General features: G+C 37.3%; 1 long non-coding RNA gene and 1 pseudogene across 2 annotated transcripts in view; one reads left to right on the top strand and one right to left on the bottom strand.

The window, feature by feature from the left end:
- Window positions 1-744: 744 nt before the first annotated feature.
- LOC140529949 (uncharacterized) overlaps window positions 745-21925 on the bottom strand; it is a 91880-nt gene continuing 70699 nt past the window's right edge. For both annotated transcript variants that reach the window (XR_011975743.1, XR_011975744.1), the window contains 2 exons: window positions 16962-17237; window positions 745-1170 (listed from right to left, as the gene is read on the bottom strand). This is a non-coding gene — a long non-coding RNA (uncharacterized lncRNA). The remainder of the gene's footprint in view (window positions 1171-16961; window positions 17238-21925) is intronic.
- LOC140522005 (PRELI domain-containing protein 1, mitochondrial pseudogene) lies at window positions 7172-7823 on the top strand (annotated as a pseudogene).

A 21925-nucleotide genomic window follows, 5' to 3' on the forward strand; every position in this document is an offset into this window, starting at 1 on the left:
CTAACTTTTTCAGTTGCGTGCCCAATTCATTGATCTCCTCTTTCTCTGTTTTATTCATGTAGACATTCAAAGATATAAAACTTTCTCTAAGAACTGCTTTTGCAATATCCCATAAGATTTGCTAGGTTGTCTAATTATTGTCATTCTCTTGAATGAAGCTGTTGATTGTGTCTATGATTTGTTGTCGTTCTTTAGAATTAGACTATTTAGTTTCCAATTAATTTTTGGAATATCTTCCGTGGTCTTTTATTACGTGTGATTTTTATTGCATTATGATCTGAGAAGGATGCATTGACTATCTTTGCCTTTCTGCACTGGATTGTGAGGTTTTTATGGCCTAGTACATGGTCAGTTTTTGTATATATGCCATGTAGTGCTGAGAAAAAGGTATATCCTTTCTATCCCATTCAATTTTCTCCAGAGATCTATCATATCTACCTTATCCAGAGTTTTATTCACCTCTTTAATTTCTATATGTTAAGTTGTCTGCCTTGTATAAAAGGGATTCAGGAGAAAAGTTTCTGGGCATTATGTTTTAGCTTTGAACAAAGTATGTCTTTTGATTCACTAGAAAAACACAGACTTTGGTAGGGGCTTGTGAAATTTGAACCTCATAGAATGAGGATCTGAAGAATAACTTGAACTTGTTATAGACTTGCTTCGGCAGCTCAGTGTGAGAACTTGGGGTGAGAGGATATTCTATCAGTGACGCAAAAATCATTTGATCCACACAATTCTGTGCACTCAGTGAGGCAGATATGATTGGCCCTGTATTACAGGTAAGAACATTGATGAGGAGGAGGAGGAAAAGGCTCAAACCTAGATCTTCTGATGAAAAGTCCAGGGGCCTTTGCTTTCCACCGTGCTAACTCACATGAAGGCAAATTTCCCATCCTTGTGCATCTGCCCATCCTTTTCCTGCCATGGTGGTGATGTTTCTTCCTAAGCACAGCCATTGATCCCTATCTCTGTGTACCTTTAGCTTATGATCCAGAATCATTTCCTGTTCTCTCAGGATTTGAATCTTATCTTCCTCCATCTTCTCTTTCAATTGTTTGATGTTTTCTTCATAACGTCTCTGCTGAGCTTCAATCTTCTGCTGCATTTCCATTTGTTGTTGTTCTAACCATTTCTTCTCCTTTTCAGAATCTGTTCTTTCCACTTGTTCAACTGTTCGAATGAATAGAAAACATAGAAGATTAAATCAGGTGAGGCTACTTTTTATCACTTGTCAGTTACTCAACAAGCATTTATTAAGTTCTTACTAGGAGCCAGGCAGTGTGCTAAGCAGCTGAGAGACCAAAAAAAAAAAAAAAAGTTTAAAAACAATTTCTGCCCTCAAGGAACTGTAATTCTAAGGAAAGAAACAACATTCACCTTGTTATTCAGGTGCAAGAGCTATAGAGAGTTAATGGGACACAATATGAATGAGGAAAGCAGCATTAAAAGCTGGAGGGACAGGAAAGGCCTTTTGAAGAAAGTGGGATTTTACCATCAGTAGGGAGTAGGGGGCAGAGCATTGATGGAATCAGAAAACTAGGGGAAAGGCCTGGAGATCAGATACAGCTTGTGTCTGAGGAAGTACAAGTAATCAGTGTGGCTGAAACAGCATGTGTAGAGGGCTGGAAGGTATAAGAAGCAGTAAACGTAGGAAAGAGTCAATTTATGAATGGCTCTAAATGTTGAATGAGGGAGTTTATATATGATCCTGGAAGTAAACAGGGAAGTCATTGGATGTCATGAAGCAGGAAGGTAACACATAATATTTTCTCTTGAACTCAGAACCCACTGACTATGAGAAAGAGAGTGGGAATCCCTAAATTTCTTTTTCCTTGATTAGACCAAGAGAAACAGAGTTGAGGAAGTCTAGGGGAGTAGCTCCAGCACCTCACTTTAGGAAAGACATAAGCAAAGTCAAACATTTCCAGAACCAGATAACTAAAATCTGTAAAAGGACTGAGGTTCACACAAGAACAAGCCCGCATGAGGAGGCTTAGATCCATTTCCCTTCACCCTAGACATCAAAATTAGAAGAAATGGGAAGTTTTCTAAGAGGTATAATTAGGTGTTATAACTCATTGAGACTTGCTAGCCATTTAAGTAGTTAAAAAGTAGAAGAGGCTGTCTGGAGTCGTGAAGCTCTCCCCTGCAGTCCAAGTTATCTAGTTGTGATTGGAAGCCACTTGCTAAGAATACTGTCAAAGAAATCCTCAGCCAGACCTGGGTTCTCCTAGGTAATTAACACTTGGAACAAACTGAATGAAGGTTGCCCCTTGCCTGATCTTCCACTTCATCTTATCTGTCAGGGTTGGGAAAGCTGTAGAAGACCTATGTGAAGACAATCTCTAGTGGAGACATTCCCTGCCTGGAGAATGCAGTGTTGGCATTGGCTCAGACTGAGAATTTAGCTGCTGTGCAAAATGCTACCAACCATTATGTAGAACAGATGGCCCTAAGGGTGGACTTTGCCACAGAAACCCTCTAGGACCTGCTAAACTTGCATAGAGCCTGTGAGAAAGAAGCCATCTCAGTTTTCATGAAGCATTCATTCAAGGATGACAAATACAAGTTCCAGGGGAAACTGGTGGTATGTTCTTCCAGCTACTTATCCTCCCTCTTACCTATCTTTTCTGAATGAAGTCTAGAGACTGCTCAAAATCTTCTCAACTTTTTTACCTTTGGGTCTCTATCCCCAGTTCATAAGAGAAGAGCCTGTTCTCTCTAGAAAGCTACAGGCATGAAGACCTAAATCTCACTTCTCTTGAAAATATGCTCCCTCCTTGTGACACACTGACATCAGTGACTTTGTAGAAAACAAAATACCACCCCCTCACATAATTGTTGAATAGATGGAGTCAGGCTCCCTCAGATCATACTGCAGTTTTCCTCAAGCTCACAGATGCATTCATGTCTACACACCTTCCCACCAACACCCTTGGATTCCTTCTAGCAGCATCTCCTGCCAGTCCAGATGTGTGCTCAGCCTTACACAGCCTGGTAGCACTCACTTGGCCCACACCACAGGGAGAATCAATATTATAGGCTTTCAGGACTGACAGTGACATTGAGGCTCATTTGATGGAATCACCTCACTTAGAGAGTGAGGGATTTGGGCCCCAAAGAGGATAGGTAACTTGTCCAGGGTTACCTAAATAAAGAGTAGTAGATGTCAAACCAGAGCCCAAATATCTCAGCTCCCAAGCCAGAATTTTAAGCTTTATTCTATCACATTATACATTTTTTCAGAAAAACAAAAGAAGGTAGCCCTTCTCTCAACAGTTTCGTTAGAATCTCATTTCCTCCACAGTAAAAGGGGCACTTTGGTAGCCTTTGTGGCATCATGATAACCATTATCTGTTATTATTGTCACTATTGCATTGTTTCCTTTTCCCTGATTGTCTTTCTCTCCATGTCACTGGGAGGAAATCTTAGAATAATGATAATAATAATGCTTTCTGTCTCTTGTTTAGTCAAAAATTCTTCCCTTCTCCTTAAATCTGATAAATACACTATTCCTTGCTCCACTAATTTGTTTATAGTATCAATCTTTATACCTACCTTATGTACCCATTTGAACTTTATTCTTGTGTACAGTGTCAGGCATTGGTCTATGCCTAGTTTCCACAACACTGTGATCCAGTTTTCACAGCAATTTTTGTCAAACAGTGAGTTCTTATCCCAGAAGCTGGGGTCCTTGCGTTTATCAAACAGTAGATTGTTATATTCATTGACTACTGTGTCTTGAGTACCTAGCATATTCCACTTGTCTACCCTTCTGTTTCTTAGCCAGTACCAAGTAATTTTGATAATTGCTGCTTTATAATACAATTTGAGATCTGGTGGAGCTAGGCCACCCTCCCTAGAATTTCTTTTCATTAGTTCCCTTGATGTTCTGGACCTTTTGTTCTTCCAGATGAATTTTGATATTATTTTTTTCAGCTGTAGAAAATAATTATCAGATATTTTGATTGATATGGCACTAAATAAGTACATTAATTTAAGTAGAATTGTCATTTTTATTATATTGGCTCGGTCTACCCATGAGCCGCTGATGTTTTTCCACCTACTTAGATCTGACTTAATTTGTGTGAAAAGTGTCTTGTAATTGTGTTCATATAGTCCCTGGATTTGTTTTGGCAGGTAGATTCCCAAATATTTTATAGTGTCTACCCCAGATTTAAATGGGATATTTCTTCCTATATCTTGTTGTTGGGCTTTGTTGGTAATATATAGAAATGCAGATGATTTGTGTGCATTTATTTTGTAACCTGCAAATTTGCCAAAGTTTTTTATTATTTCAAGTAGTTCTTTACTTGAATCTCTGGGATTGTCTAAGTATATCATCATATCATCTGCAGAGTGATAACTTAGTTTTTTCTTTGCCTATTCTAATTCCTTCAATTTCTTTATCTTCTCTAATTGCTACAGCTAACATTTCTAATGCCATATTGAATAATAGTGGTGATAATAGACATCCTTGTTTCGCCCCTGATCTTACTGGAAATGCATCTAGCTTGTCTCTTGCATATAATGCTTGCTGAGGGTTTAGATAGATACTGCTTATTGTTTTGTGGAAAGTTCCCTTTATTCCAATGCTCTCTAATGTTTTTAGTAGCAATGGGTGTTGTATTTTGTCAAAAGCTTTTTCTGCATCTATTGAGATAATCATGTGGTTTCTGTTAGGTTTCTTGTTGATATGATCAATAATGTTAATAGTTTTACTAACATTGAACTATCTCTGCATTCCTGGTATGAATCCTACCTGATCATAATGTGTTGTTCTCATGATCAGTTGCTGTATTCTTTTTGCTAAAATCTTATTTAAAATTTTAGCATCTATATTCATTAGAGAAATTGATCTATAATTTTCTTTCTCTGTTTTGTCTCTCCCTAGTTTAGATATCAAAACCATATTTGTATCATAAAAAGAATTTGGGAGGAATCCTTCTTTCTCAATTTCCCAAAAAGTCTATATAGTATTGGAATTAACTGTTCTTTAAATGTTTGGTAGAATTTGCTTGTAAATCCATCCAGCCCTGAAGATTTTTCCTAGGGAATTCATTGGTGGTTTGTTCATTTTCTTTTTCTGAGATGGGTTTAAGTATTCAACTTCCTCTTCTGTTTATCTGGGCAATTTATATTTTTTTAAATAATCATCCAGCTCATTTAGATTGTCCAATTTATGGGCATAATGTTGGACAAAGTAATTTCTAATTATTATTTTAATTTCCTCCTCATTAGTGGTGAGTCCACCCCTTTCATTTTTTGATATTGGTAATTTTGGTTTTCTTCTTCTTTTTTTAAGTCAAATTGACAAAAGGTTTATGAATTTTGTTGATTTTTTTCATAAAACCAACTCTTAGTTTTATTTGTTAGTTCAATGGTTTTCTTAATTTCAATTTTATTAACCTCTCCTTTGGTTTTCAGTATTTCTAATTTGTTATTTACTTACTGACTTTCGATTTGTTCTTTTTCGAGCTTTTTCAGCTTTATGCCCAATTTATTGATCTCCTCTTTCTCTATTTTATTCATGTAGGTATTGAAAGATAAAAAGCTTTCTCTAAGAACTGGTTTTACAGTATCCCATAAGATTTGGTAGGGTGTCTCATTATTTTCATTTTCTTGCATGAAGTTGTTGATTGTTTCTATGATTTGTTGTTTAACGCATTCCTTCTTTAGGATTCGATTATTTAGTTTTCAATTAATTTTTGGTCTATATTTCCATGACTTTTTATTACATGTTATTTTTATTACATTATGATCTGAAAAAGATGCATTGTTTATCTCTGCCTTTCTGCACTGGATTGTGAGGTTTTTATGGCCTAGTACATGGTCAGTTTTTGTGTATGTGCCATGTACTGCTGAGAAAAAGGTGTATTCTTTTCTATCCCCATTCAGTTTTCTCCAAAGATCCATCATATCTACCTTATCCACAGTTTTATTCACCTCCTTAACTTCTTTCTTGTTTATTTCAAGATTAGATTTATCAAGTTCAGAGACGGGGAGATTGAGGTCCCCCACTAATATAGTTTTGCTATGTAATTCTTCCTGTAACTCCTTTAACTTCTCCTCTAAGAATTTGGATACTATCACATTTGGAGCATATATGTTTAGTAATGATATTGCTTCATTTCCTGTGGTGCCTTTTAGCCGAATATAGTTTCCTTCCTTATCTCTTTTGATTAGATCTATTTCTGCTTTTGCTTTGTCTGAGATTAGGATTGCTACCCCTGCTTTTCTTACATCAGCTGAAGCACAATATATTCTGCTCCAACCTTTTACCTTTACCCCATGTGTAACCTCCTGCTTCAAATATTTTCTTGTAAACAACATATTGTTGGATTATGGCTTTTAATCCATTTTGCTATCCATCTCTGTTTCACAGGAGAATTCATCCCATTCACATTCACAGTTATGATTACTATCTGTGTCTTTCCCTCCATCCTCTTTCCCACCTTTTATGCTTTTAATTGTCCCTTCTCCCTTCCCCTCCACAATAGAGTTTTAATTTTTGACCACCACCTCCCTCAGTCCCCCTTCCTCTTACTCCCCTTTGCTCTTACTACTTCTTCCCTCCCTTTCATCCTCCCCTCCCCTTTCTTTCTTCCTTCCATCCTACTGCCTGTAGAGCTTGTTAGATTTATATACTTAATTATGTTTGTTGTTCCCCACAATGCTCCTCTCCCTCTTCTTTTTCCCTCTATTGTAATATAATTTTGTACTTCTTCCTGTGATGTAATTTAACATTTTCTGCTTCCTCCTTTTCACATCTCCTGTTACAATCCCTTCACATGCTTGAATCACATTTTTATCATCACATAATTTGCTATAAACCTCTTCCCTCTATCTCTGAATATCGCTTTTGTATTTCATATTAGATATACAATTCTCAAGATTAATGAGTATCATCTTCCCTCGTATAGAGGTAAACAGTTTGCCCAAATTGAGTAACAAGTTTCCTTTTCCCCTGTTTACCTTTTTATGCCTCTCTTGAGACCTGCGTTTGAAGACTGAATTTTCTATTGAGTTCTGACTTTTTCATCATGAGGTTTGAACACACACATCTTTGTATACACACACATATAAAATACACACATACAGATATACCTGTATTTCATATATATTTCACACATACATGTTAATATTTAATTTGAGATTTGAACATGAATGTATGTATTTCCCCAACCCCTAGAGCAGGCGTGTGCTGACAGAGGACATTGTGCACCATGAGGTGACTCCTGATCAGAAGCTGCTATCCAGGCAACTTTTAACAAAAATCAGCAGAATGCCCCACTGCGCCTACCGTTTCTTTCCTGCTAATGTAACCCACTTGGTTTACATCCTTGAGAATTGTGTCATGTATCCATAGAACCAGAACATTACTGCTTTCACCTGGAACATCAACCATGCCCAGCTGATGGTGGTGGAGGAAATATGACTTTACAGTGTGGACCATGAAAGCAGTAGCTTGACTGAAATCTGACGAGAGGCCTGGTTTTTCTCTAGTTTGTTTGTGGTCTCCAGAGCTGTATAGGAATTTGGCTTAGCTAGATTCAAAAGTAATGTGATTAAGACCATCAAAGGCTTTGAGTAGATCTTGGCCAAACTGCAAGGGGAAACTCATTCTAAGACACTTGTTGAAACAGCTAAAAAGGCAACTGAGAAGGTGAAGGAAACTGCTCTGGCAGCTGCCAAGGAGGCCAAGGGCCTGCAGAGCAAGGTAACTAGTAAGAAGCAGCAGCAGCAAGAGTAACACTATGTTTAAAGGAGTCACCCCACTACTTCTCCTGGAACAAAAAGGCCCTGCTGCCCTCTACCCCCAACCCCCAGATTGAAAGCATCAAAAGCTGAGGGCCTCTTGGCAAGACCTGACATTGGGCCTGGAGCCTCCACCCCTGAGCAGACCATCAACACAATGCAAGCCCACAGACAATCCAGCTCTTGTCCCATTACCCACTCTGTGTCCAAGTTGTAGTTTATCATTAAAAATCAATTTTCAGTACTGAAAAAAATGGAGAGTGGAGCCCAGTGCAGGCTCTGTTGGGGCAAGCCAGCAGGAGGGTCTTAGTCACAGCACAGATCAGCACCTAAGACCAGGTGGTTCTAATTCAGCAGACCAGTGGTTCAGCAGTCCAGTTGTGAAGATGTGAACTCCAGCACAGAAGGCAAACTGCCAACCCTGGAACCCAAGGCACAACATGTGTGACTAGGCTGGCCACCCTAGTGCAGTGGGAAAGCCACCAGCCCTAGAAATCCCCTGGTGTAGAAAGCTAGTGACAAACCCCATGGCCCTCTGTGCAAGAGGCTTGGGACAGTGCTCCTTGTACCCCCAAATTAGAGTTCAATTTTTAAAAATGATCAAAAAGAAAAAATGAGCCCTGACAAAAATACTACTGTGGAAACTGGGACGATTGAAACATGAACTCAGAAGAACACAACAGTGTCAAAATACCTACATTCAAAGCCTCAAAGGGAAAAATGAATTGGTCTGGTGCCCAAAAAGTCCTCATGGAAGAGCTCAAAAAGAATTTTAAAAATTAAGAGATACAGAAGAAAAATTGGGAAAAGAAACAAGAGTTGTGCAAGAGAGTTATGAAAAAAGTCAATAGCTTCAAAAAGAAAGGCCAAAAATTGACCAAAGAAAACAAATCCTTTAAAAGTAGAATGGGGCAAATTGAAAAGTAGGTACAAAAAACTCACTGAAGAAAACAATTCCTTGAAAATTAGAATTCAGCGAGTGGAAGCTAATGATTCTATGAGACATCAAAAATCTGTCAAACAAAACCAAAAGAATGAAGAAATAGAAGAAAATGTAAATTATCTTATTGGAAAAACAACTGACCTAGATAATAGATCCAGGAGAGATAGTTTAAGAATTATTGGACTATCTGAAAGCCACGATCAACAAAAGAGCCTGTATAAGAAATTATCAAGGAAAACTGCACTGATATCCTAGGACCAGAAGGTAAAATAGTTATTGAAAGAACTCACCAATCACTTCCTGAAAGGGATCCTAAAAAGGAAGCTTCAAGGAATATTGTATCCAAATTTCAGAACTGACAGGTCAAGGAGACAATACTGCAAGCATCCAGAAAGAAACAATTTATATATCAAGGAGCCACAGTCTGGATTATGCAGGATTTAGCATCTTCTACAAAAAAATTATCTGAGAGCATAGAATGTGATATTTCACAAGGGAGAAGAGCTTGGATTCAATAAAGAAACAATTACTTAGCAAAACTGAGAAAAATCTTCCAGGATAAAAGATGGACATTCACATTTACTGATGAAAGACCATAACTGAACAGAAAATTTGCCCTTCAAATACGACTTAAGAGAAGCACAAAAAGATGAATGGAAAGGAAAAACCCATGGCATTTAATGAGAGCAAACTCTTTACATCCCTACATGGGAATATGATACTTGTAACTCTTAAGAACCATATCTCTACTTGTGCAGTTAGATGAACTATACCTAGACAGAGGGTATGGGTATCAGCTGACTTTAATGTGATGGTAAAAAAAATTAAGGAGTGAGAAAAAGGTTGTACTTGATAAAGAGGAAAGGGGGAGGCAGAATTGGATAAATTATATCACATGGAGAGGAATTAAAGACCTATTAAAGTAAGGGCAAAGAAAAGAGCATTATTTGAAACTTCCTGTAATCAGATTTGACTCCAAGAGGGAATAGCATTACACACTCAGTTGAGTCAATAAATCTATCTTATGCTACAAGAAAGTAGAAAGGAAGAGGGGAAAAGAAAAAGGGGGAAACTGATAAAAGATAGGGCAGCTTGTGGAGGTGGTGATCAGAAAGGGAAACACTGATGAGGAGAGATGGGGAAAAGAGAGAGAGAGAAAAGTATCAACAGGGGAAAAATAGGACAGAGGGAAGTACACATTTAGCAATCATAACTGTGAATGTGAATGGGATGAACTTTCCAATAAAATGGAAACAGATAGCAGAGATAATTAAAACTAATCCTACAATATGTTGTTTATAAGAAACACATTTCAAGCAGAGAGACACTCAAAATAAAGGTAAAGGACTAGAGCAGAAAATATTATGCTTCAACTGCAGTTAAAAAAACAGGGCTAACAATCCTGATCTCAGACAAAGCAAAAGCAAAAATAGATAAAATTAAAAGATACAAGGAAGGAAACCACATCTAGCTAAAAGGTACCATAGACAATGAAGTAATATCAATACTAAACATATATGCCCTAAGGGGTATAGCATCCAAATTCTGAAGAAAAGTTAAGTGAGTTACAGGAAGAAATAGAGTGCAAAATTGTACTAGTAGGGGACTTCAACCTCTCCCTCTCAGAACTAGATAAGTCTAACCACAAAATAAACAAGAAAGAAGTTAAGGAAGTAGATAGAATTTTAGAAAAGTTAGATATGGCTGGCCTCTTGAGAAAATGGAAAGAGGTTAGACAGGAATATACCTTTTTCTCAGTGGCACATGGCACCTCCACAAAAATTTACCATATATTAGGGCATATTGATTGCAGAAAGGCAGAACTATAAAATTTATCATTTTCACTTCATGATACAATAAAAATTACATTCAAAAAAGGGCCATGGAAAGATAAATGAAAAATTAATTGGAAACAAAATAATCTAATCCTGAAGAATGAGTGGGTCAGACAACAAATCATTAAAATAATCAATAACTTCATCAAGGAAAATGACAATAATGAGACAACATACCAAAACGTATGGGATACAGCCAAAGCAGTACTTAGGGGAAATTTTGTATCTCTAAAGACTACATGAGTAAAATAGAGACAAAGCAGATCAATGAATTGGGCATACAAATGAAAAAAGGCAAGAAAGGAACAAATTAAAAATCCCCATTTAAACACCAAATTAGAAATTCTTAATGTCAAAGGAGAGATTAATAAAATTGAAAATAAGAAAACAATTGAAATAATAAGTAAAACTAAGGGCTTGTCTTATGAAAAGATCAATAAAATAGATAAATTTTGGTTAATTTAATTTAAAAAAAGAAAGAAGGAAATAATTACCAGTATCAAAAATGAAAAGGGTGAATTCACCACCAATGAAGAGGAAATTAAAGTAACAATTAGGATGTATTTTGTCCAAGCTCATGCCAATAAATCTGGCAATCTAAGTGAAATGGATGAATATGTACAAAAATATAAATTGCCCAGATTAACACAAAAGGAAGTAAAATGCTTAAATATCCCAATTTTAGGAAAAGAAACTGAACAAGCCATCAATGAACTCCCTAAGAAAAAATCTCCAGGGCCAGATGGATTTACAAGTGAATTCTATCAAACATTTAAAGAACAGTTAATTCCAATACTATATAGACAACGATTTGGAAAAGTTGGGGAAGAAGGAGTCCTCCCAAATTCTTTTCATGATACAAATATGGTTGTCATACCTAAACCAGGAAGAGTTAAAATGGAGAAAAAAAATTATAGACTGATTTCTCTAATGAATATAGATGCAAAAATTTTAAATAAAATTTTAGCGAAAACGACACTGCAACTTATTAAGAGAGTAATACATTGTGATCAGGTAGGATTTATACCAGGAATGCAGGGCTGGTTCAATATTAATAGAACTATTAGCAATATTGATCATATCAACAACAAAACTAACAGAATCCACATAATGATCTCTATTGGATTTTGTTTATTTTTATTATTTTATTTGTTTTCAGTGTTCTGCGAACACTTTCATATAACTTAGGTTTTTTCCCCTCCCTTCCCCTTCTTCTCCCCTCCCTACCCATTGCCTCCCTGAGATGGCATACAATTTTATGTAGGTACTACACTTACATTCCTATCAAATACATTTTCATCTTAGTCATCTTGCATAGAAGAATTCAAATGAATGGGAGAAATCTTAAAACAAACCAAAACGTAATACAAAAGAAAATGATCTGCTACATCCTGTGATTGAATTCCTTAGTTCTTTCTCTGGATGTGAAAGGCATTTTGCCTTAAGAGACCACTGTGAATTTTCAAGTCTTTGCATTGCAATGAACTTCTAAGACTACCACAAAAAATCCTTGCACATTGTGTTTGTTCCTACGTATAAAGTTCTCCTGGTTCTGCTCCTTTCTCTCAGCATCAGTTCATATAAGTCTTTCCAGGCCTCTCTGAAGTCTTCCTGTTCATCATTTCCTATAGCACAATAGTATTCCATTACATTCATATAGAACAATTTATTCAGCCATTCCTCAACTGATGGGCATCCCTTTGATTTCCAGCTTTTGTCCACCACAAGGAAGAGTGCTATACATATTTTTGTACGTGTGACACCCTTTCCCATTTTTATGATCTCTTGGGGATACAGTCCTAGAAGTGGTTTTTCTGGGTCGAAGGGTATGCACATTCTTGTAGCCCTTTGGGCATAGTTCCAAATTTCTCTGCAGAAGGATTGGATCAGCTCACAACTTCCCCAACAATGAACTAGTGTTCCAGCTCTCCCATGTCTTCTCCAACATTTATCATAATCCTGTTTTGTCATGTTAGTCAATCTGATAGGTGTGATGTGGTATCTCAGAGTTGTTTTGATTTGCATCTCTCTCTCTTGGATTTTCAATACCATCATATTATCAAACAAATTCAGATAACTGTATCTCTTTTTTTATCTATCTTTATGTCTTTATTTCTTTTTATTGTTTTATTCCTGTTCCTATCATTTCCATTATTCTATTGAATAAAATTTTAAAAAGTTACCTGTTATTTCCTTCATGTTAGTTCAATTTATTTCCCTGAAGTTAAGTCAATTATGATCCCTTTCTGTTCTTCTCATAATTTTGTTATTTTTTGTTTTTGAAGGATCCTATTTCTTTTGTATTCTCAAGTTTGGTAGCATATAACTGTACATAATATCTTCTGATTACTCTTTTTATTTGTTCTTTTTTCTCATGAAATTTTCTTGATTATTTACTATTATATTGATTTGCTTTTCTACCCTGTCATTTTTAATTAGATTAGCAAAAGGCCTATCAATTTTATTATTCTTTTAAAGACCAACTTTTCTTTTTCATTAATGGTTTTTCAATTTGTTTACTTTAAATTTTAAAATATCTTCTTTTTGTTTTTGTATTAGGTTTGTTTATTTAGTGGCTTTATGGTTTTTAAAATGTGAATTCAATTATTCAATCATTTATTTTTTTAAAAGTATATTTATAGGGAAATGGTTTTTTTCTTCCAAAGAATACATTGATTGTATCACCAAAATGTTTGTAAGCTGTTTCATCATTATCACTGTTTCACACAATTATTGTTTCTTTGATTTGTTCTTTGATTCATCCATTATTTAGGATCTCATTGCTAATTCTCCATCTGGGTTTTTTCTTTTGTTGTAGTCCTGAACCAATGACTATAGTTGTTGCATTATGTTTTGCAAAACACATATTTACTATTTCTGTCTTTTAAAATTTGTTCGCAACATCTTTCTGCCTTAAAACATACTCAATTTTTGCAAAAGTTCCAAGTGATGCTGAAAAAGATGTATATTCTTCTGCAGTCCCATCTAGAAGACATAAATCTTTTAATGCTAGTTTATTCAGAAGTTTGTTCAATTCCATGTTTTCCTTTTTATTTATCTTTCTGTTAGACATATCCAAAACACAGAGAGACACTGAAGTCTCCTGTCAGTATTGTGCTGCTTTGTCTTATTGTAATTCAGTTCATGTTTCCTTTATGAATTTGGATGATAAGCCTTTTGGAATATGTAAATTTTTTTACTTATATTGGTCTGTTGCCTATGGTTCCTTTCAGCATAATGTAGTTTCCTAATTTGTCCCTTTTTATTTTTTGAATGTTTGCTTTTGTTTTGTCAGATAGCATGATTGTAACTCTTGTTTTTTTTTATTCATTTGATGGATAGCAATTTTTTCCTGTCCTGTTATTTTTACTTTGTGTATATGTTTGTCTATAAAGCATTTTTTAAAAAAATAAGCAGTAGATTGTAAGGGTTTATTTTCTTATCTAATCTGTCACTTTCCCCCTTTTATTGGATTGCTTAACTCATTCATGTTTAAAATTATGAATTAGGTTTATATTTTCATCTCTTTGTCTAAAAATGCTTCTTTAAAAAATATTATTTTCCCCTCTTCTGCTGTAAATAGTAGTCTGTGTCTTCAATTACTTTAGCTTAAACTTTTTCATGACTTTCTTCCATTTCTTCTTGATCCCCCTTCCCATTGGAGTCTTCATCATTCCTTTTTCTTTCCTCCTTTTATCTGATTTTTTAATTCTTCATCTTGTCCCCTCTCAGTGAAATAGATTCCTCCCTCTTTTCTTTCCCATAAGCTTTGTTATTCAGTAATTTTTCAGTCATGTCCAAATCTTCTTGACCTCATTTGGAGTTTTCTTCACAAAAATTCTGGAGTGGTTTGTCATTTCTGTCTTCTGCTCATTTTACAGATGAGGAAACAGAGGCAAACAGAGTGAAGTGACTTACCCAGGGTCACACAGCTAGTCTCTGAGGTCAGATTTTAATCCAGGAAGATGAGTCTTCCTTTTTCCTGGTCCAGCATTCTATCCACTGTGCCACCTAGCTGTTCCTTCAATTAATCATGTTCATTAGTTTTGAAATTTTTGTTTTCTGCCAACATCCAGAGAGGGTTTCTTGTATTCATTTCCTTCATTATCCACCTTCTCTTTCTATCTATTCTAGGCCCACCTTCTCTAATTCATGCCACTTATACTTTTGCAATTCTAATCTATACTCTGCATTCTTCACTGAGTCAAAACTTCTGCATTATCCATGATGGACTCTTCTCTTTAAGCAGTTTCTGCCATTGCCTTGTAGAGTTGGTATTATAAATTCCCTTTACCTATATCCATGCCCTCCTATTTGCTCTTGGAGTTCCATCTTCCCATCTCTTCAGACAAGGCAAATGAGCCTCCTTCTTGTGGCTGTACCAGCCCAGAGCCCTCACCTGAAGGGACGGAAGGTTGCCAGAATCTCAGGCATTGTCTGAATAGCCACAGAGGGGACTGGTTCTGGATTCTTGTTATGAGGTAATAATTTGGGGTTCCCTGTTCCTTATCTGAAAAGGGGTTGACATTTGCCAATGATTATTTTGATTGCTTTTTTTCGTAAGGACCTAAGGTTTCATTGGTATAATAATATCCTAGGGATGAAACTTCTACCCACAATTAACTCTTTTATGTTTCAATTTTTGAAACAGTTCAAATCATTGATGTATTTGGAAATATGTGGTATATAATATGCAGTAATATATCTCTATTTTTTGCCAAATTAGTATCCCTCTCTAGCGGGACTCCATTTCTACCAAACCTTCCCATGAAAAGAGAAAGCACTCAGGGTTACTGGATGATCAAGCAGGCCTCCCTCTTAAGGGAGTCCCACCAAGGACTAGGAGCATTCACATCACCTCAGGTCAGGCTGCCTTCCTTTAGCACTAAACATTATCAGTGAAAGAAGGGCCTCAACTTATCACTTCATCAATCTAGGTAACAAGAAGATAATCTTAGCCAGCCTTCTCTTGAGCTAATCTATAACCTTCCACAACTGACTGCCCCAAATACAAACATATAGTCCCAGGAAATTATAACAGGGTGTCATCAGTCACACTAACCTGCTTCTCCTTCTTGGATTTCTCCCTGGGAATCTTATAAAGTTGCCTGCTGTTAGGAAGACCTCCTAAAGCCCCAGATGCATTTTTTTCTTCTCAGAGAATTCTCCGAGTACCTGACATCCCCCTACAATGTCTCATGGTAAGTATAAAGGCTTTTCATTGGTGTCTCCACATAGCAACTACACATTCAAACACCAGCATCCTTTGTAAAGCTTCAAATTGAGAGTAGTGGGGTACTTCTGGTGCTCACAATCAAGTCTAACTTGACTAACTTGTAGACTAACTAACAAGTCTAATTTGTAGAAGACTTCTCTAGGCTCACCCCTGCTTTGCTACTGGCAAAATTAAGATAAACTGGCCATCCAATGAGAAAATGCGGATCTATAGAAATGTATACCTAAAACAACAATATTTAAAATGATACAAATAATAGTAATAGAAGAAATTCCAATGAACCAATAACTACCCAAAATTAAATGAGAAAAAATAGTGGAAAAAAGATAATTTTCCTCAAGGAGAAAACATGACCCTAAATAAAACTTGACCCTAGGAAATGAAAAAGGGTGCCTCCAGATCTCAAATATATGCCTTCATCTTTATCATAGCTAACACTGCAAAGCATTTTATGTAGGTTGTCTCATTGATCCTCGCAACATACCTGTGAACAATGTGTTTTTATTATACATATTTTACAGATGAGGAAAGTGAGACTGAAGAAGCTGAAGTGACTGGTCCTGGGTCACAAACCTTTTAAGTTACAACCTAATTGTACACAGAGATTATATTGGATGTCATAAACCTATGCACCCAGTAGGTGCTCAATAAATATTTATCCTTGATCCCCTTGAGAGGATGGGATATTGTCTAGAAGAGACAATATTCTGAGTTACCTTTAAATAAAATTTAAAACAGAGAAGGAAAGTGGAAACTTTGTTCCTATCAGAAAAATCTAGACAATCTTCAGAAGCCTGATGATCAAGAATGAATAGCAGCCCAGAAGAGTGCCTGAGTGTCTGAAGCAGGTCTACAGGGGGAAATTGCTGGTAGAGCAAGAGTCGTTTTTGTTGGACTCAGTTCTTTTTGTTTCCAAGTCAAGGATTCTAGACAATCATTATGCCATATGGCTGCTTTAATAATTAGACAAATATTTAATTGGATTATATTTAAAAAGATTTAGGACTAAATATATATCAGTGGTATAATAGTTATTGCTATGGCCATAGCATTTACATAGCACTTTAAGGTTTCAAAACGCAGGACATGTGTTCTATCATTTGATCCTCACAAGAAACCTGGGAGGTAAGTGCTATTATTAAGCTTATTTTACAGGGGAAGGAACCGAGGCTGAGAGAAAGTGACTTACCCAGGATCACAAAGCTGTTAACACTGAAGTGAAATCAGTTCTTCCACACTCCAAGGCACCCACTGTGCTACCCAGGTGCCTTTAGGATAAATCAGTCCACTAAGTGAGGGGCAGCAATGGAAAGAGTAGTGAGTTTGGACACAGAGGACCTGAATCCAAGTCTGGGCTCTGCCATCAGCTATCACTGACACTTTACAAGAGTCACCTAGCTGCTCTGTTTCTGAATCTTCTGAGAGAGTTGGTCTAGATGACCTGTGAAGTCTCTGAAAGATGAATCTACATAAAAAGGGAGGAAACAACGGGAAAAGAATTTGTTATTCAACAAAATTTATTGTGAAAACTAGATAATTTGGTGATGCATGGAAACAAGTCAACATATTCTACACACTACAACCATTTCAAAATGAATTCATGATCTAAGTATAGTTAAAGTGATACTATAAAAGAATTTTAGTAAACTGAGAGTTCTATTTTTCACAATTGTGGACAGGAAAAAATTCTTAATCAACTAGATCTTGAAGGATATTACAAGGTTAGATGGCAAATCAGGGAGAGGAATAAATATTTTTTTCTGATTTCCACACAGTCTGTGAAACTGGTCCACCACAGATACTATGCATCAAAAATCAAGCCACTTCTACTTTCTACATGGTGTAGGACACCTAGAAACCAGAAAAAGGTAAAAACACACAAAACAAAAATCCATGAACTGGAGCCTACCCTGAACTCACTCAGCACCCCTCCCCTCTGGCCCTCATTGTTGGGTCTCATCACAAAATGCAACACCACACCCATTTCCCCTCCTCTCCTTTCAGTGCCATGGAGATCTTGATTCTAGGTTTGCTTAGGCCTTGAGAGCCAGCCAATGTTGGTCAGCATTCTAGCCTACAGAAGATTCCTTGACCATGACACACAGCCATATAAGCCAACAGACTGCACCATGGAGGCAGGGTTTTGTGCTGCACAAGATCTGAGAAGGCCTTCCATCAGCAATGTCTCCACTTCCTTTCCTCTCACTCTCTTCTTATCTCTCTATGTTCTGGCTTCTGGCCTCATCATTCAACTAAAACTGTTTTCTCCAAAGTGGCCAATGATCTTGGCACTCAACTAATCCAATGACCTTTTCTTTGGCCTTACCTCTCTGGTACTCTTTGTAGTCACTGAACGAATTAAGTGCCTACTACATGCTAAGCACTGGGGATACAACTAGAAAACCAAAGATAGTCCCTTATCTTAAGCATATTGAAGAAACAATGTAAATGGAAGATTTTTATCCCAAGTAAGATGGAGAACTCCCATGGTCAGAGGCAGAACCAAGGTGCTGGACTGATGGGAAGCAGTGAGGTGAGGCCCCTCCACAGACTCCTCCAAAAAGATCTAGATAATGTACCAGACCAATCACCCCTGTGGGGAAATTCAGAAAAAATATTTCAGTGAGTCATTTGACCAGCCTAACTCAGCATAAGGAGACAGGGTCTTGGGAAATGGGGGAACTCCAGAACCTAGAGAAAGACTGTGTCCCAGGGCAAGAAAGGGTCTGAGAAATACAAGACACCACCAGATCAATACCAGGGAATTCTAATGTGGACAGGTATAAATAGCAGCTCTGTCACCCCTATCCTTTTCTGAGTCATAAATTCACGGGGGCAGAGAAGGGGAGCTGTCCATGGTAGTGGAGTTCCCACATATAGTACCAATAATGTCATACAACATAAATATCATGCAAAGAGAGTAGAGCAGGGCCTTCTTATTTCTGAAAACAATTTAAGTAGCATCAAAAATAATTATTCTTTGAATTTTTCATAGAATTCGTTTGTAAATAAAGTTGTTCCTACATTTTTACTACTTTGATAATTTGTTCTTCTGATCATAGGTTACATAAATAGTTGCTTCGTTTTTTTAATTATGGTATTTTATATTTTTGTAAGTATCCACCTATTCCCTCTAAGTTTTCTGTTTTGCTAGCTATAACTCAGCATAATTTTACTTACTATTTTTATTTTTCTCTTCTAGAATTATGGAGAGTTTTCCTTTTTCATTTTTTATACAATTTGGTTTTTTTCTCCCTCTTTTTCATCAGAATAGCTAACTGTATATATTTCATTGGGTTTTTATACAACCAGTTTCTGATTTTATTTGGGGCAGTAGGTGGCATAGTGGACAGAGTGCTGGTTTGGACTCAACAAAAACGACTCTTGCTCTACCATCAATTTCCCCATGTAGAATCCAGCTTTTATTTGAGGTCGAGTCCTGGCAATTCTCCCAACTTTCTCCTAGCAGCCTCCTGACCATTAGTGAGCACACAGAGTCGAAGGGAAGCCAGAGCAAGGGCAGGCCCTGCTACCCATGGACCAGGCTCCACTTAGGAAGGAGCAGTGCCATCCTCAGAGAGGTCTATTCAGCACTGGCAGTAAAGAGGATGTGTTGCACTCCCTCTGTACCAGTCTCTAGGCTGAAAATGGCAGCTCGTTTTCTTCCCGCTCCCCTCCCCCCCAAGAATTCTGAGAACTCACACTGCCCTGTTACTGAGCAGTTCCAGGCTGAGGCAAACTCAGGGGCCTTTGCAAACTTTATATATTCGATCTTCTCTCAGCAAGAACAAACACCTCTGCCACTGATTGCTTAGGCGATGGAGGACCAGGCCCTACATGCTTGAAATACAAGTCTAGTTTTATCTTGTTATCTTTTACCACCGTCCTCTAATAGTTAATGAAAATAACTGTGGACATAACAGGGCCCTTGCAGGGAGTCAGTGAGGAACAAAGATTTACTGGGCATATTGATTTTTCATTCCTTCCTCTCTCCCTTCCCCCTTCTTTCCTCCCTTCTTTTCCCCCATTCTTTCCTCCCTCCCTACCTCCCTTCCCCTTCCTTCCTTCCTTCCTTCCTTCCTTCCTTCCTTCCTTCCTTCCTTCCTTCCTTCCTTCCTTCCTTCCTTCCTTCCTTCCTTCCTTCCTTTCTTCCTTCCTTCCACAAGTGGGTGGCCATTACACAAATAATATTAATTGAATTGCTCTGGGGGTTACAAAGAAGTCCACGAATTCACTGATGAAATCTCATCCTCCTTGTCTCATATCCTAAACCTGACGTGCTATCTATGAGGTATTCCTAACTTGGGGTCCTTTTTTAATAGTTTGATAATGTAATTGAAGATAATTGGTATTTCTGAAGATTTTATGTTTTTTAATTTATGTATTTAAAGCATCATTCTTAAATGGGAAACATAGCCTTCACTAGACTGCCTAATAGGTCTTTGGCACAAAATATCTTGAGACTCCCTGAATTCTTGACTCAGTTTTTTTTCTCCTTGTATTAGATACTTCACCCTCTCTTTTCTTGTTCTGCTTTGGCTTTGCCTCTTCTCTATCTTTCTGTTTTTTGTCTAATGCCACCCTGTTTTTCTGATCCAGATTCTGCTGACAGTCAAGGTATCCTGTTGCCTTGACTCTGGCTAGAGCTATGAGGTGACCTCTCTTGGTGTACCATGATTCTTTACTGTAGTGAACCTTGTTTTTTCTAAGAGCATTACACTGGATTGTGGATTTTACTTTGCTTTGGGGTTTCAGGATTTTATGACTCTTTGGAAGAGTAAAAATAAATGTCACAGAATTTCATAGTTGCCAGATAACTCCCTGGCCATTAAGCCCAGCTAGTACTTCAGCAAAAATCTTTTTTATGATATCACTGAGAATGATCATCTAGTTTTTGCTGGAAAACCTCCCATGTGGGGAACCCATTGTCTTCCAAAGCAGCCCATTACATTTCAGCGCAGCTCTAATTGTTATGAAGATTTTCCTAACATCAAGTCCAATTTTGCCTCTTGACATTTCTACCCTTAATCAATCACTGAAGAGCAGCCAGAGCAAATTCAATTCTTCTTCTGCTTAACAGCCCATCAAATACTTCAAAACAGCTGACCCTTCTTTGCAGGCCCAACATCCTTACTTCCTGCAATTGATTCCAATGACTGGCACCAGTCATCTCACAACTCTGGCAAGTCTCCATCTCCTTTCTGTACTTCTGCGTACTGTTATGACTCCTGCACAGTTTGGAGCTCTTGTGGTCAAACTGTCAGTTTGTTTTCAGCTGTACCTTTCTCTGAATACATGCCTTATGTTGTCTCTCTCACAGAAATCCTCATTTGTAGTAGCTTGCAGCCTGTCCATATCTGCCTCATGGTTCTTTATTACTCTGCGGATGATGCTTAACTACCATTCTTCCAAAGCTGTACTGTCCCTTGATTTGTAGTTAGTTATAAATCATCAGAAAAATCTTGGTGTTAAAAGCATTATTCTTTTAGGGAGGACCCTGAAATAACAAAAAGAATTTTGCTTTTTTCCTAAACCCATACAAACCATACTCCTTTTCCTGTTCCTTTCAAAACCAACTCAATGTCCAGTGACATCATCTATTGAACACACATTTGCCTAGTGATCACTAGGTGTCTTTCATCTACTCAATTTTACCTGTTTGGTTATTTAGGTCAAACCTTTGAGTGATTTTAAGTCTCTTTCTGGTGCCCCTACAGTTGTGAGGGGTTGAGGCAAACTGCAGGGGGGCCCTCTTCCATTTAAAACAGGAATGCACTTTTGTGTGTCTGGACTCCTGGTAACAATCTGATGAAGTCTATGGACCCTTGCTCAGATAATGCTTTCAAATGTACAAAACAAAATACAGATATTACAAAAGAAGCCGATTCTATGAGATACAGTTATTAAAATATTTTCCCCTTTGTGGTTCACAGGGTCCTCTGAGCTCGCTTGCAGGGAGTGATGGACCCCAGGTGAAGAAGCCTGGATTCTTCCTCTGTGCTAGGCATCCTCCAGGACCTGTTTAGTGAGCCTAGATCTGTTTTTATTCCTCGATGTTAGTAATTAGAAGGTTGCTCTTTTTGACTTATTTAATACTTTGTGCCAGGCACTGAGCTCAGAGCTTTCTGAATCTCATTTGGTCTCTACAGCAAC

Source organism: Notamacropus eugenii, chromosome 2 (genome assembly GCF_028372415.1).
Source record: "Notamacropus eugenii isolate mMacEug1 chromosome 2, mMacEug1.pri_v2, whole genome shotgun sequence".
Taxonomy (NCBI): domain Eukaryota; kingdom Metazoa; phylum Chordata; class Mammalia; order Diprotodontia; family Macropodidae; genus Notamacropus; species Notamacropus eugenii.